The sequence below is a fragment of the Pagrus major genome, chromosome 2 (assembly GCF_040436345.1).
Source record: "Pagrus major chromosome 2, Pma_NU_1.0".
Lineage (NCBI taxonomy): Eukaryota > Metazoa > Chordata > Actinopteri > Spariformes > Sparidae > Pagrus > Pagrus major.
The window spans coordinates 3,682,550-3,699,085 of record NC_133216.1 but is presented as its reverse complement, the minus strand read 5'-3'; the positions used below and the strand labels follow the sequence as shown (position 1 = coordinate 3,699,085).

The 16,536-nt window shown below is 40.2% G+C and overlaps 1 protein-coding gene and 1 long non-coding RNA gene across 3 annotated transcripts in view; both read left to right on the top strand.

Annotated features, from left to right (window-relative positions):
- Positions 1–1,065: 1,065 nt before the first annotated feature.
- Positions 1,066–3,107, top strand: LOC141008584 (uncharacterized). The gene is made up of 2 exons (XR_012180088.1): positions 1,066–1,326; positions 2,860–3,107. It is a non-coding gene; the product is annotated as an uncharacterized lncRNA (long non-coding RNA).
- Positions 3,108–7,648: 4,541 nt separating this feature from the next.
- The window catches only part of pak4 (p21 protein (Cdc42/Rac)-activated kinase 4), a 33,862-nt gene continuing 24,974 nt past the window's right edge, over positions 7,649–16,536 (top strand). Inside the window, exon 1 of one of the 2 annotated variants that reach the window (XM_073482551.1) lies at positions 7,649–7,825. The gene's annotated coding sequence lies outside the window, so the exon portion shown is untranslated. Of the gene's footprint in view, positions 7,826–15,340; positions 15,591–16,536 lie in introns of those variants that run through there. The other variant, XM_073482560.1, reaches the window with a different exon arrangement.

Here is a 16,536-nt window from a genome sequence, read left to right as displayed (position 1 = left end):
ACTTTACATTCAACATTAACCAGGTTTCACGCCGACTTTACCAAAACGAGCGACTGATTCGGGATAGTGCCCCAAATTGAATTTAATGTGGCGTAATTCATGTAATAAACACGGCAGAAAAACCAACAAAATCACAATGGAGGTTTGGTGTCCTGAAAAAACAGCGTTTATCACCGACTTTATTACGATGTGTTTAGAGGATCATGTACAAGCCGAATTTACCTTAAACACTTTACAGTTTGATGAGAAGTCTCCAGCTTCATGTTCAGAGTCAGTCACATTTAAAGCGAAAACAAAACTAAAGATATGAGAGTGAGGCTGTGGTAACAGGAGGCGGAAGCACCGCAGATACTGTAAATTGTTCAACTACCTGGTTTAGCTCAGGTAATAAGCCAATTAGTGCAAGCTCACTGTCAGTAAAAGCTAATGTTAGCTTAATGTCACCTGTACTTGTTACTTTGAGAGGGGTGTAAACATGATCTAAGCCTTCAGGACTGGATTCACTGGACTCCAACTCCCACACAGAAATACATGTAGCTTTCCTGAGCAGGTAACTGTACAAATAAACCACATTAACACAGCAAAGTTTACTCACCTCAGGTCCTCAGACAGGCACCGCTGGATCCGCCGGCACAGCGGCCATTTTGGTATTTACATTTTTGGCGCCAATTGTCTGCCGTAAACCCAGAGATTGAAATTTTGGCGCGAACCGCCCGTTGTTGCCACTGAGCCTGTGGGCGGGGCTTACTTTACGACAGCACCTGAGTGACTGTTAATACTGCTAATTATGACTATTAGGCAACGTTAATTGTCTTTGGCGCCACACGTCTCATAAACTGATGATTAAGAAAGTTTTCCTTGACTTTTAATTACGACTAACGAATAGTCGTATGACTAATTAATTACGTTTTTTTTTTTTTTAATAATCCGCGGTAGAATGACATCATAATATCAGGATCCCCCCCCCCCCCCCCCCTTCAGTCTCCACCACATTGGACTATCCCATCTTACTGCGCATGTGCAGAAATGATTCAGTTAAAACTAGCAAAACAAACCGCGCGAAAATGACGTAAAGAGCTGCAGGTAGACGGAGGACGCGGGAGGAGAAAATGGAAAGTTTGTGGCAAAAACCACCGAAGATGAATAACGTTTTCACGTCGGCCACTTATGATGACAACATTCCTGACCAGCAGTAAGAAGCGGGCGCTGCTTGTGTTAGCTTAGCACTAGCGATGCTAACAGCGTCAGCCTAGCTAACGTTAGCAGGAAGGCTCGACTGGAGATGCTAACACAAGTGCCGCGTTCACTACATGACAACAACAACTAGTAAGTATTAAAACTGTCGGAATGGTAAATTATACTAAATATTGATCTATATTCACATTCTTTGATTAAGTGAGAGTACTTATACCACACTGTGTGAACATAATCCACTACAAGCTAAGGTTTTGGCATTCAAAACCCAACTTAAGTAAAAGTATGTAAGTATTATCAGCAAATTGTACTTAAAGTATGAAAAGTAAAAGCACTCATGCTGTAAAATGGTCGCTTAGTGTTTTTATATCTGATGATTAATATTACTGCTGCGTTCACGTGTGTGTCATCTTCCTGCTGTAGATGTTTAAGGTTGAGCTCATTTTAACTACTTTATCTAAGAAATTTAAATGGGGAAAATGATTAAAGACATTTTAATTTGGTATTTAAATATTTATTTGTCTTTGTAAGAATTCAAAGTACATATTTAAAGCACACAGATCAGATGCCTTTTTCTATTGTCAGTTGCTTCCTCTGGCCAGCAGGTGTCACTGCTGTCATGCTGGAAATACAGCACTCAGCTCTGAGTCACACTTTGGGCTTAAATTTCCTAAAAGACAGTCTTTCTTTCTCCGAAGTCTTTGAGGTTAAACTGGTACCATTAAGCTTATTTCTTATCATCTGGTGCAGGTTTGTTCAGGTTGTTTTTAATAATAACAATACGTGTAGAAACAAATGAGTCAGAGCATTCAAACAAAGCTCAATAGCCTTTAAAAAAAAAAAAAAGCAATATACTAAGGACAGGATTGAAAAATAATATAAAATCAGATACTAAAGCATCCAGATAGAAGTACACATGGCTCATACAAATAGAGATTAAGACCGTAAGAGTAAAATTTACAAAGCAGTCTGAAGGTAAATCCTCACACCGGCCTCTTTAGATTTCATATTATGAAGTCATGTTTTTTCCTCTGTTGCTGCACCTCGGTCGGATCATTGGGAGAATTACTCACACTTACTGAAGTAAAATGATCAATAGCACAGCTCACACATACTCTGTTACAATTAAAGATCCTGCCTTCAACAGTAAAAGATCAAACCTATGAGAATAAAAATACACAAAGTACAAAAAGTATTCATCATGCAGAATGGTCCATTTCAGAGTCATATGTATTAAATGACCAGATTACTGTTATTGATGCACTGAGGTGTATTTTAACAAGTTTACAAACTGCCAGGTTAATCCATTAATATCATTATTCATTTGTTAATAATATTTTAAATCTGAATCAAATGAATTTAGTTGAGTAAAAAGTACAATATTTCCCTCAGATATGTAGGGTAACAGTATATAGTAGTGTTAAGTAGAAATACTCAGTACCTCAAAGTTGTACTTAAGTACAGTTCAGTACAATACATTTAAATTTCACCACTAAGTATTTTTTTCCACTTGTATTTCATGATATAGTCTTTTATCCCTTTTAATAGTTTTGTTTTAATAGCTAAAAACTGCACTCAGTGATTATATTAGTTTTGTTTTATTTATTTATTTTGTTTGTTCTGTTTACATTAGTCTCTTCTGTCTCCTCTGTTGTTGTCTTTCAGGACAGTGTCAGTGAAGTTTCAGTGAAGTCAGCTTTCTTCTTCCATTTGGGAACATCTCTCACCCCGCTGTGTGTAGCTCCGCCCCGCCGGCCCGCCGCGTCCTCAACACACAACAAACCTCCACCAGAGACGCAGCTGCATCAAGATGGCGGCACTCAGCGAGGACCAGAAATACTGACGCATTCAAAATAAAAGCCACAAATAGGAAGTATTGAAAATCTGGAAAAAAATAAAGTTCTTCAAAATTCTTTTTGGTTTTATCATCAGTTTGTCAACCGTACAATCGAGTTTTGGAAAGGGGCTTCAAATGCTACATTAAAGCAGAACATTAGAATGATTTCAGTAAATAAAAGGTAAGATAAGTTAAATGTGCACATTAAACACAGTGTAAGATGCACTAAAGATGCACAAGAAATGTTCTGTTTAGATTTTGACATAGTCATGAGATACTACCAGGAGAAAACAAACTAATAAACTAAATATAAGAGCATTTCTTGTCTGCCAAAATGGAGAAAACCAGACGTCTGTTTACCGCAAATGGCTGTTGGCCATGGCAATGTGGATGTAAAATTCACCAAAAAATGGTTCGGCAGATCAGCAGCTGTATTTAATGGCAAATAGACATTACATTTTTTTGGTCATAACAATTATTGAATGTGAATATAGATGAATAAATAAACTCATTTCAAAGAACATCACGTTACTTTGTGGATGTATAGTAACAACAGATTTACAGTAAAGTCATTAAACAGATTTGTATTGCAGTTTGTCACATGGTATTCAGAGCTATAACAGTTTCTTATCTTCTTAAAATCTGTATGAAGCTTGTATGAGCCGCTGTCTTTCAGAATGATGGTTCTGTATACACAACCTGTTTTTTTGTGAAGTGGCTTGTTTTAAATAGAGAAAAAACAAATGAAAGAAAAATATAAAAGGCAGCACTATTTCACAATGACTGACACTGTATTGACTCAGTTAACCAGGGAACAGTCAATAAAATAACAGCTGTCCTGCTGACCTACAAAGGCAAACAAAGCATGGAAGGGGGGCGTTGTTGAGTTGTTTTTACCCATTAACATGATATCTAACGTGGTGTTAGCGGTAACAATACTCACCTAATAAATTATGACTTTATGACTTGACTAGATTTTATTCCTTTGACTTTGTTCTTTCTACAGGCTTTATAAAACAGTCACTCCAATTTCCTCATTACACTAATGCTCAGTCTGTGTCAGCACCCTCGCCATCATTGTCAGCTTCATCCTCAAGCAGCAGCTCCTCCATGTCAGAGTCTGATTCCTCCCTAAAATCAAGTGTCAGCTCAGGAGCGGTGTAACGATGAAACGCCCTGAACATCTTACAGGAGCCTGGTGCCCTGACAGGGCTTTGTCTGGTCTCTAAGAAAGGTCCCCCAACAGCTCTGTCCTTATGTGACAACATAATAAGCTCTCCATCCTCCAGGAAACATTTGTTCCTGAGCACCAAGGGGCTGGACATGAAGCACGGCTGCAGAGATTCAACAGCAGACTGACAAATGTGCAGGTTCTCACTGACCACAAGGTAAGGATGTTCTGATCTGGACTGGAGCAGCAGCTGTCTGAAGGACAACCATCTCCAGAAACCACTGAGAGGTTTGTTTGTTTGGGATTGGTTTGGAGAAGTTTTAGAGGTGTTTTTCCTCTGCAGCCAAACAGAGAGCCACCTTCTCCAGACTGTTCTGACTCTCCAGCCTAGTTGAGAGTCCGGTGGCTGCTTGGCGTCGCTTCCTGTAGAACGCTTTTTCTTCAGGATGGTAAGCATGCTGTTGCAGTTCTTGTCCTCCTCCCAGGCCTAAACTGGCAGAGAAGCAGCGGGTTGGGATGACTTGAAACTGATACTGAACTGTTCCTCTCTCCTCCCCAGCTTCAGAGGGCTCGTCCTGGTTGCATCTTTGTCTGATCAACCCATCTTACGGACTGAGAAGCCACTGCTCCTGCTCATCTTCACTGGGCAACAACATCTGCTTGATCTCTCTGCTCTTCCTCAGCTCCTGCACAAGGAACCACTCCACAGCGCTGCAGCATATACCAGAGGGAGGATTTCACGATGATCCACCAGCTCCACGTCTACTCCATGCATGACCTTCAGTAGAAGTCCAAAATATCTGCTCTCAGAGGTCAGTAGGGTGGTCCGTTCATCTCCTCTGGTCAGTCACCAACCAGTCCTGACCACTCTCCAGCTGTGACAGTGCTGTTTAATTAGTGATGGTAGAATAAAAACCTGACACTTTGTGGAGGAACTCATATAGTCAAGTTTTAGTCCACTGCTGATCCGAGTGTGGTCCTTCTGCCTGAGGAAGATAAATGATTGTCTTCTTGCGTCAGTACAGCTGGATGCCAGTCGCTCATGGTACTCTACTAATCTGTAGTTTGCTGTTATGTAGCGCAGCACTTGACACTGTACAGCAGATTGGCTCTGTGAGCGTATGTGGGGTGCAGGGTCAATCTATCATGGGACCTAAAAACAAATTGATTAGATGGAAAAGATCCCCAGGCAGATTCTGACCTCTGATCCTCTTTAACCTTCTTGTGTTAGTGAGTGTTAAAGAGTGTTAAAGCCAGAAGGTCACACTCTGAATGTGCAACTTTGTACAAAATATTCAAACTTAAATAACATTTTAAATGAACGGTTTTTCATTTGAAATAGTGAATGTCTGTTGGTGCACACCTTGCATAATCCTTGCATCAGTACACTTTATTAACATAGCAGCCTATGATGTAATACAACTGGATGTGAACTTGTTTGCTTCTTGTTTTCATGGTTTTACCTACAGACAGGGACGTGGATAGTCATACTCAATCCCAGGACAAGATGATAAGCTAAGGATTAATAACTACCAACGTTTAGTTTCTGTATCTGTGTTTGTTTACATCAGCAGCATGGAGCCTAGTTGGTCGATTCAGAATAATGCTGTTGCTCCAGCTAACTTAATTTGATATCAGTTGTTAAGCTTGCTAGCTTACTAGACAGGTGGGGTGTAGTGCCGAGAAGAGACTGCTTGCCGAAAAACGACTGCCCCCGACGGGAACGCGCATCAGTTCAGAGGAAGTGGGCGTAGGTCTACTACGGGTCAGCTGGCAGAGCAGCACCGAGAGAAATGTTTTCTTTACTGTGCAGTCCTGTAGCCCAAGTGAAAAGGCTACGGAAAAAGAACGGCGCAGATAAACAAAGTAACCTGATGTTTCCATAATGTAGGCTAGTTGTCAACAATTGATGGGGGTAGATGCTTTACCTTGCCACTTTTATTGTTGTTGTTGTTGTTATCGTTGTTGCAATGTGATTTTACACCGCTTTGATCTATAAATGAAGTCATAATTCAGTAATTTTATAACGAGGATTAGGAAATCAATGCAGAAAAGAATGCAGGAGTGTTTCCACGTCACATTAATTACATAACAAATAATGAGGAATTAGTAAGTGCTATGAGAGGTGGGTAATAACGATTTACATTTACTTCATTACATTTACTTAAGTAACTTTTTGGATAACTTGTACTTTTAAGAGCATAATTATGAATACAATAATGCAGTATATATAGAACTGTAGGCTGACTGTAACGGATTGCCTTTACATTCTGCATAACATTCTCTGTGTTTGCCAGGTGCATGTACAGTGAATTTGGTCAATATCACTCCTTGCAATACAGAGTTACAGTTTCCTCTACTATTAATGCTGAAAAGACAGAGAATGTAACCCCTCCCAATCCAGAGTTACAGGGTGCAGTCACTTTTCGGCAGGGCCTGCCGAAAAGTGACTGCACCCTGTAAGTCCGTATTGCAAGGAGTGATATTGACCAAATTCACTGTACATGCACCTGGTTTCCTCTACTATTAATGCTGAAAAGACAGAGAATGTAACCCCTCCCAATCCAGAGTTACAGGGTGCAGTCACTGCACAGTGACACAGTGATATTGACCAAATTCACTGTACATGCACCTGGTTTCCTCTACTATTAATGCTGAAAAGACAGAGAATGTAACCCCTCCCAATCCAGAGTTACAGGGTGCAGTCACTGCACAGTGACACAGTGATATTGACTAAATTCACTGTACATGCACCTGGCAAACACAGAGAATGTTATGCAGAATGTAAAGACAATCTGTTACAGTTCGCCTACAGTTCTATATATACTGCATTATTGTATTCATAATTATGCTCTTAAAAGTACAAGTTATCCAAAAAGTTACTTAAGTAAATGTAATGAAGTAAATGTAAATCGTTATTACCCACCTCTCATAGCACTTACTAATTTCTCAGTATGTGTTATATGATTGCTATCTAATGTGACGTGGAAACACTTTAAACGCATTATTTTCTGCACTGATTTCCTAATCCTCGTTATAAAATCACTGAAACAGGGATATTGAATTATGACTTTATTTATAGATCAAAGCGGTGTAAAATCACATTGCAACAACGAGTAAACAACAACAACAATAGTAGTTGTTGTACAATAGTACAATGCAAGAGTGATTACACTGTTCTGTAACCAGTGTTTTATATTGTAAAGCGTATAGTTTCTATGCTTGAACATAAATATAAAGTACATGTAGAGCATATTTAGTGTTTGTGCTTTGCGACCTGATGCTAACTCATTACATAAATGCTAACTCATTACATAAATGCTAACTCATTACATAAATGCTAACTCATTACATAAATGCTAACTCATTACATAAATGCTAACTCTGCCCTCTTTCCACTTTCTGTCCAGCGACCCGTCGCTGACTCGGTTGCCATGGTGCTTTGCTGCAGTTTCCCGGATGTAGTATTTCCCCCCGTTCAACATGGCGTCGGGAAAGTGAGACTTCGGCTAATGTTACACAGTTTGCCCAAAGTTAGTTCGCGTCTGCCCTTTTTAAAAAGAGGAAAGTTTATTTCCATACCGCAGTGGCGGCGGAGAAGCGTTTCCCCTGGGAGTTTCTGGGTGAGTACGCACATTCGGTCACAATAATTGTAGTTAAAGCGTGATGTGCGCTAGCTTGTGGCGCGTCTCAGCTGCCCGTTTAGTTGCTAACAGTGGCTAACGTTAGCTAGCTGCTTTCAAGTCTGGCCAGTCTGGGTTTAAGGGGACCAGAGTCACCTCATTCGGTCTGGTCTCTGTGTGTTATGTGAAGAATGCCTTACAGTGAGGTGCAAAGCGTGCAGTCTTCAAGGTATGGCCGAGTTACAAGTTGATGAGTCACTTGTGAAAGTCGATCAACAATTAAAAGCCGCGGCTGTGGCTGTCTAACCAAGCTAAGTTTACGTTAGGGCTGTGTTTCTTTGCTAAGACCCTGAGCTCAGTGCACGGCTTAATGGCAAATCCACGAGACAAGCTGGTTCTGGTAACATTGGCTTTTCTTACTGTCTACAAGCTACGAGACAAGGAGGCCAACCTGTCTTCACTCCCATTTCTCTATTAGTGATATTACAATGCTGAGGTGCGGGTAAGTCTAGCCAGTTCCTGTTAGTCACGACCATGTTAAACTTTCATTTTAGCCGTGGAAACCGGAATGGGGTTGTCTCAGCCTGTCTGGTCAGACTGTAGCATGAAAGGATATTGTCTGTCTTGAAGTTTGATTAAGTTGCTCTGTCCCCTCCTTGACCCCACTTTTGCACAAGTCATTTCTCCTTATCCTCTGGTCTTTAATGCCCCCCACCCCTTTCTTTCCTGTCAGCTGGCAGATATGTGCATGTGTGTGCATGAGAGAGTGGAAAAGAGATGTTGCGTGCAGTTAGTTAGTCAGCAAGGTTGTGTGATTAGTGCTGGGCACACCACACATTCCTGGGATGCCAGAGCTGTATGGAGGGGTCACTCTTCTCTCTCCCATACACACCATACCCCAGCACCCTTATCAAAATCAGCCTCCAGCTCTACATCATGCCCTGCGAGTTATTCAGCAAGGATACCTGTGTTAGGAAGGAAGTGGGTGTCACCGTGAACTACAGATTATATGACAAAAGTTGCAGTTGTAGATCGACTATCTCTAGTAGTGGATTAGTTTGGAAAGTTATGCATGTGTCAGGTAATTTGCCCTGCTGTTGTTTAGCTTATTGGGGAGTTGCCATTTTTGCGATCCTATATTCTAGGAATATGGTATAACATCTAACAAATTAACAACTAAGTGGGAGATGGACCCCTTAAGGATGGAATATGTGATGATTTTGTTAAGATTGGTAAAATGTCAATCTCTTAATCCAGTTTTACACTCATGAAATAAGTGTTAAATGCGATAGTGGTAAGAAAAACTAAATGAGTCAAACAGGAAAAACAGGCTGGCAGGTTTTCTTTCTCACTAATGTAGGCTATATAAAATGGATGTTTCATAAACCAAATTGTTATCTGTTACATATGCATTCAGTATCTGGCTGCTTACTGTCAAACAGATGGAAAAAGTACTAACTCTGCTAATAATAGACATAAGGCATATCGAGTCTGGATGAATGAGTATTAGGCAGCATGCTACTGTTTATTTTTTTTGCATTACCACATATTGCACAGGACACTGTGCATAAATGAGGGCAATATTCTTCTTTTACGCTCCTCCTTCTAAGAGGCTTTCTGCGCCCCTCCCTGCTCTCTAGAAACTAACAGTGAAGGGATCTGTGGTACTCTGGAGGCTGCAGAATGGACCTGAAAGTTTAAATGACACCTGTTGCTAGCAGTTGTAGCCAATCGCCACAAAATAGGCCTGTCACTTTTTATTAAAAATTTTAAGTTACATTTATACATGTGGTAAATTACTGTATGCCACCCTATTTTCTTTATAATTTCTCTGCAGGATTTACTGTGTTCACATTCAGGGTGCAGTCACATAGTACGACTGAACAACAGCAACATCCAAAATCCACTCAGGTTAAAGAGACCGATCGCAGCTGATTTTGTTCTTTAAAGTCAGCTTGTTTTGGAAACCTGTGTTTGGATCACAGTAGGGAAGAGGAGTCATTTAGGCTGAGACAATCAGGAACTGCTGATGACAGTTGACAGATGTGTCCAGCAGGGGGTGGAGCTAATGATGTGATGGATGTTGTTAGTCTGATACAAGCTGACCTGAGGGGTCCCTCAGAGAGTGAGAGAGACAAACACAGCTGCTGTTTGGGCATCTTCCATGAACGCAAAACAGCTTCCACATCGACTTACAAGGTGACAGCTAGAAGCTGAAGCTGTGAATGATCATGTTGGCCATAATCATTGTAAGCCAGCTACATCACCCTGCACATTTGGTTGCCTGTTACGTCTGCAGCCCAGTGTGGTAATTTGTTATCGAGCATTAAATTGTAAGTTTCATTTTCTGTGTTGGTTTGCTTGTTATTGAGAGACTGCTGAAAGAGAAAAATCACTTTCTGTTGTGGTCTGAGTGATGGGAGAGTAGAGGTTTATTTCCCCAAAAATCAATGATTAGCAGCCACTATGTTTCCTGCTATGAGCATATCCTGAGGTTTAGATTTTGTAAATTACTTTTTTCATATCAACCATATCAAAACACTAATAGGACACACAATACGGTATGTTCTAATATAGATAGAGCTGCAATGATAAGTCGATGAATGGATTAGTCAAAAGAAAGTTTATTGCCAACTGTTTTGTCAGTCGATTCATTGTTTATGTCAATTTTCAAGCAAAACTGTCAAACATTTGCTGGTAACAGTTTCGTAAATGTCAGGATTTTCTGCTTTTCTTTGTCACTTCTGACTGTAAATGAAGATTCTTTGGGTTTTTGACTGGTTGGAAAATTTGAAGACTGGATAATTATTTGATTAATTGTGATAATAATTGTCAGATTAATCTATAATTAAAATAATCATTAGTTGTAACCCTAAATAGAAGACATCCAGTTGTTAGTAGTAGTTCAGTTTTTGGACTGGCTGATATTCTGATTACATTTATTAAATGTGATGACATGAGGAGCATTAAAGAAACTAGAAAATGTGTTTGTTGTAATTGGTTAATTTATAAAGATGCAAGCAGTTAATTTTGTATCTATCAGTCATATTTGCTAGTTACAGCTTCAGAAAGCCAAAAGCTGCTTGTCTGCCGGTCAGACTAGCCATTTATGATAATTTATTACTGTACACTAACTTTTTATCATGTGAATGATACTTTTTTTTATGTGATTAAATTGATAATGAAAATCATCATTAGGTATAACTGGTTTGCTGTGATTTGTACCCTCCCATTCATTTTCTTCCATTTTGTTCTATCCTCTTTGTGTCCTTGCTGGTCGAGTTTATGCTGTAGTGGGTGAGCAAGCATGCAAACATTAAAAGTCTCACCTTTCTCCTGCTATCGGGTGTCTCAGAAAAAGATGGCATTGGGTTTAAAAAGACGGGGGGATGGACTGAGAGTGAGAGAGAGCGATGAGTCAAGTGATATGAGAGGGAGAGAGAGCAAAGATAAAAGAGGATAGTTTTTTTTTTGCAGCCAGGTAGGTCTGGGTGTTTGTGGACAGTCCAGAGACAGAGTCTGTGAAGGGGGGAGTCGAGAGAGAGCAAAGATAAAAGAGGATAGTTTTTTTTTATGCAGCCAGGTAGGTCTGGGTGTTTGTGGACAGTCCAGAGACAGAGTCTGTGAAGGGGGGAGTCGAGGTGCAGAGCCAACAAACCAAACAACCAGATCTGCAGAGAAAACACAGCAGTGGATTACTGCAAGTAAAACCCCCCGACTCCACCTCATATCAGTGATGGAGGGAAAAAAAACTGGAAGAGAGAACAAGAAGAACTTGGAGTGGATGAACTTTTATTCTCTGTTCTTGTATTTTTGGCTATTATCTCATTAAGTCCTTGATTTCTTTCTGCTTTTTCTCATTTTTTGACAGAATAGTTTATCAAACATACATAATAAGTTTTTTTTGTCTGCAGAAGCAAGAGGACTTCATGGAAAACAGCTACAGTTGCTCATTGACTAAAAATTATTCACAGACTGTAGCATTCAACCCCTCAAAAAAAAAAAAAGCTTAAAAGTGTCTGGAGACAGAAGATCAAGCTAAGCTGTCTGGATTAAATAAGCCCTGGGTGGGGAAGAGAAGGAGTCGGAAAAAAGAAAAACATGCTGAGGGTCATATCAGAGCCTACATTATGATTCTTCCCTGTAACAGGCAGAAAGGGCCAGGCTTATTGCCTTAGAGGAAAGAAAATCCTCTCTGGAATGACTGCAGCAGCCAACATCAACACAGCCCTCTAGGTGCTCAAGAACAGAGACAAGAACACCGTATGAATAAAAGAAATATTCAATTTCATAACAATAGCCTATTTTTGAGACTTAGTTCGAACCATTTAGTCTGGGTTTCAGGCCAGCTTTGTGTACCGTGTAAAGAGCAGTGGTTCTCAAACTGGGGACTGCCTGGAGGGCGTGGATGCCCAGGGGAAAAATCTAGAGTGAAACTAAGTTGAATTAATTTATGTAGGGAAAATAAACAAATCAGAGTTTGCTGATGCTATCGTGCTGACCTTAAATTAGAAATCCAGTATCGGGCTGGCTCTGGTAGCTTTTATCAAGGCCAAAGAATGACCAAAATAACAACTAAGGTTTTTCCAAGTTTTTCTCCGGAACATTTTTGTTCAAAGTCTTTAAACTTTTCCTCTTCTTCTCATTTTTGTTTCTGTCATCATACTTTGATGTTTATAGTTCATTATATGCCCTGCTTTTAGATTAATTAATCCACATGCAAAAAAAACGCAGCAACAGAGTGATTAGTTTTGTTCTTGTGTTTGCACGTACAGTTGGTTTATTCACAGCTGAAAAAATCAAGCTTGGGCCTGTACGTTCGCAGAGATATGGAGGTTTCACAAACACACTCACGCACACACACAGACATGCACACAATACAAAGATGGTTCTGGATGGAAGCGCCATGTAACCTCAGTAGCACTGGTGTTGCAGTGCTAGTGATTGGCAGTTTGTCATAAAGGCAGGTAAAACGAGGAAAAAAGCTGCATTTTTATTGATGATTTTTGCTTTTCCTTGATACTGGAATAGTCTGGGTGACACAGGTAGGACTGTTGTCTCTGCTCTCTAACTAAGTACAGATGCAGGTATTGTCTCTGGATCCTAACCCTTCGTGAAGTTTAAGTTTAAATGTTATTTTATTTACCTTTTTGTATAGAAAGTTATAGTTTTCTAAAGTGTAGTCCAAGTCATTATTTCTTAGTGACCCAGTGAATCAAGCTGGAATGTTTTTTGGGGTGAAAAGTCCAAACTTTGATGACAAGCCTTCAGTAGCTAATGAGCAACAAAGTGGTAAATGTTGTCACATCACTTTCATTGCCAATATTTTTACAGCTGATTACAGTTACATGGGTATTTACCAGCAGTCCATCCGATCACAATTTCTTATCTCCACTATGTTTCTAGTCTGAGTAACAGTCACTAATCTGCTGTATTTGGCCGAACTGTCGTGCAGACAGTAAATCTCAGAGCAGTTGATGGAGAGATGATGACTGGCCTCACTGATTACAGGGCACATTGATATGATGTTTGACTTCTTCACAACAACATCACCTCATTGTCTGTGTTTAGGACAACATGCCATCACCATGTAATGATGGTGCCGCAGCTGAATCATGTTTTACAGTATGCTTTGATGTTTGAAGTAACACTAACATTGTGCAGGAGCACCAACAAGTTATCATGGGAGTAGTTGAGTTCAAAGTAATGTAAAACTCAAACTCACAGAGCACAAGATCTTTGCATTTATTGTTTTGTATACTTGATCACTCTCTCTCTTTCACTAGATCTATGTAGTGTTTTTGTGTCTGCTGACCTTTGACACTATCCTTGAACTTGTAGGTAGCTCATGAACTCCTCGTAGTAAACATGACGTAACATTTGTGTGTGTCTGCCAGTCAGCGCAGGGGAAGCAAAGGTCTGAAGGTCCTGTGCTCAGTCGAACTAGCTGCTACTATGTGTGCTGAAATATGTGTGCGCTCTACGTCGTGCTCTCTCTGCCGTCTTTATCATTGACCTTTCCACATTCCACAACCTGCTCCTGGAAGTGAGCCCTCATTGGCTGCAACACTGCATGCTTTGTTTGAATTCGGCCTCGGCATTGGCAGGTTTGTGTGTATCTGGCTGGGATACGTTGAGCGGACCTGTTCCTGTTGTATTTTTACTTACAAAGGAATGTCACCGGGCCTTTTCCTGATTGACCCTGACACCTTGAAGTCTTTTACATAGTAGATAGATAAGGAAACAAAGACTCACTCAGACAGCTGTTATTAATTGATCCGATATTTGGTGTAAAATAGCTATTTTCTGTGGTATTAGATTTGATTTAGGAAGCACAGTATAAAACATGGAAGATACGTCTGTGTAATCAGTTTCAGGCATCTTGTGTTCACAATAATTCTCTAATATTCTCTGAAACAAGCATTTATTCTGTTTTTAAACTATGTAACTATTTGTGCTGTTTTGATTGGCAACAAGAGTAAGTAACCAACGCACAGCAGCGTGTAGGTATATGGCTAAAACAACATTGCTGACACAATTCATCGGCCATTGTTGCCCAAAGTTATGTTGCGTTTTTGTCAATTAGCCTTGACTCAGTCGTCTGTAATGTCTTTGCTGATGGACATGTTTATATTAGCATGCAGACATAGTATTTCACAGTCGCTTGTCTTGATCAGACTGCTATGAATAGCAATAATTTGAGGCATGCCGTCAGAGACTGTTGTGCTAAAATGAGTCACAAGCGAGTCATGTGCCAACAGTTGTGCTGCAACTAACGATTACTTTAATTCATCTGACGATTACTTTCACAATTAATCGTTCGGTCCATTAACTGTCAAAAAATTGTAAAAAAAAAAGAAAAAATGCTCATCATAAGACTCATTAACCGACATAAATGACAAAGACAAACAGCAAATCCTCATCTTTAAGTAGCTTGAAAATGTAATTGGCATTTATTTTCTTTCAATTGACAAAAAGATGTAAAGTTGATTGTTAAACTTTAACATATCCAGCCTCCAATAACCATATTTTAGGGATCATTGCAATATGTCGGACAGAATTATGACATTTATCGCTACTTTCTGACATTTCATGTTCATATTCATCAGTAATTTGAAAAAAAAAAAAAAAAAAAAAATCGGTGGATTAATTGAAAACGAAAGCAGTCACAGCCCTGAAATCATCCCAGAAAAAGGGAAGTGCTGCAGTCAGGAAGAAAACATCACCTGACAGGTGACAACATGCACACCGTGACGTCACGTTCATTGTGTGACAGGGAGGAAGGAGCGAGAAAAAGACTCGAGTGTCTTTTTTGTGTTTAACTTTTATTTGACATCACATAATGATGCTAACAGATCCGTGCTACTCTCTCGCTCTCCCTCCCTCCCTCCCTCCCTCCCTCCCACCCTCTCTCTCTCTCTCTCTCTCTCGGTGACGTCATGATACTGGGCCGCGTTTTGCTGAAACCATAGGAATGCGACACACTTTGTATTTACAGCCCGAAGCTACAACACTTTGATTTTTCTCCTGTGTTTTTGTCCGCTATCCGTCGCCGTGTCCGTGTCCGTGTCTTCAGGAGGACGTAACGACGCCTCCGACGGGTTGAACTGAGTTGAATTTGTTCGCGGAAACAACTTTGTTGCTGCAGGGAGTCTCTGTGTGTGTGTGTTTTTTTTCCCCCTCCTCGTCCTCAGCTGCGTTTCCGACATGAGATCAGGTGGATAGTGCGTGTTGCTGCTGGCTCGAAGAGTACCTGCGACTTAAAGTGAGTACTCCCGACGGAAAATAGATGTTTTTTGCACACGTTTAAATCGTCGTGTTGTGTGTTTTTTTTTTTTTTTAACTCGTAAGGAAAGTTAACACAACTTGTGGTGTGGCTGCTGCGTTTGCTGGCACCGAGCGAAAGTTAATCTGGGCCACAACAATAAAACTCTGTTGTTAAAATCTCACAGCAGGGATTAAACTGTGAGTCAGAAAAATGCATAATAACTTTATTGTTTGGCTTGTGTGAAAGCAGGCAGCCGCAGTGAGGGATGATTTTGTGTTTTACAGACAGCCCTGGGCTGCTGGGAACCGACTGACTGTGTGACTCTTATCTCTCCTCCCTCCTCCCTGACTGTTTCCATTCAAACCTGTTACTGACTGCTCATATTTGTGACTGTCAGGACAGCTGTTACCCTCAGCCACCCCGGTCATCTGTCTCTCTGTGCACAAGTGTTGGTGACACATGGAGACGAGGGGGAGACACTGATTTATTATTATCTCTGTAGGAAGTTGGCTACTTGTGCTCAGATGTGCACAAAGTTAGTTTTGTGCATTTAATGTTGTTTTGCAGCAAGTCGTTTGAAGTTCCTAGTCTGAGTTGTACAGAGAGAGTGTGCATTGTCGGTGCCTGATGTGCTGTTTGTTCACTTTTGAACAAGAGAAGCTTGTGAAGAATAAAGATTTTGGTTTAGATATTTCAGATCGTGTTTGTTATTGTAGGACAGAAAGTGTCTCAAAGCAAAAATCTAAACTGTCTTGCCAAACTTTCATATTAGCTCTTTCAATTTCAATCTCTATTTTAAGTTATTTTTATGTCATTAATGTTACTTTTTTAAACTAAAATTGATCTGATGAGCAATGGATGGGATTCAATAAATCAAATTTAAATACCACAAGTTGCAGTTATAGTTATTACAATATACAGTGTGGTTGCAGCGGTACACCGT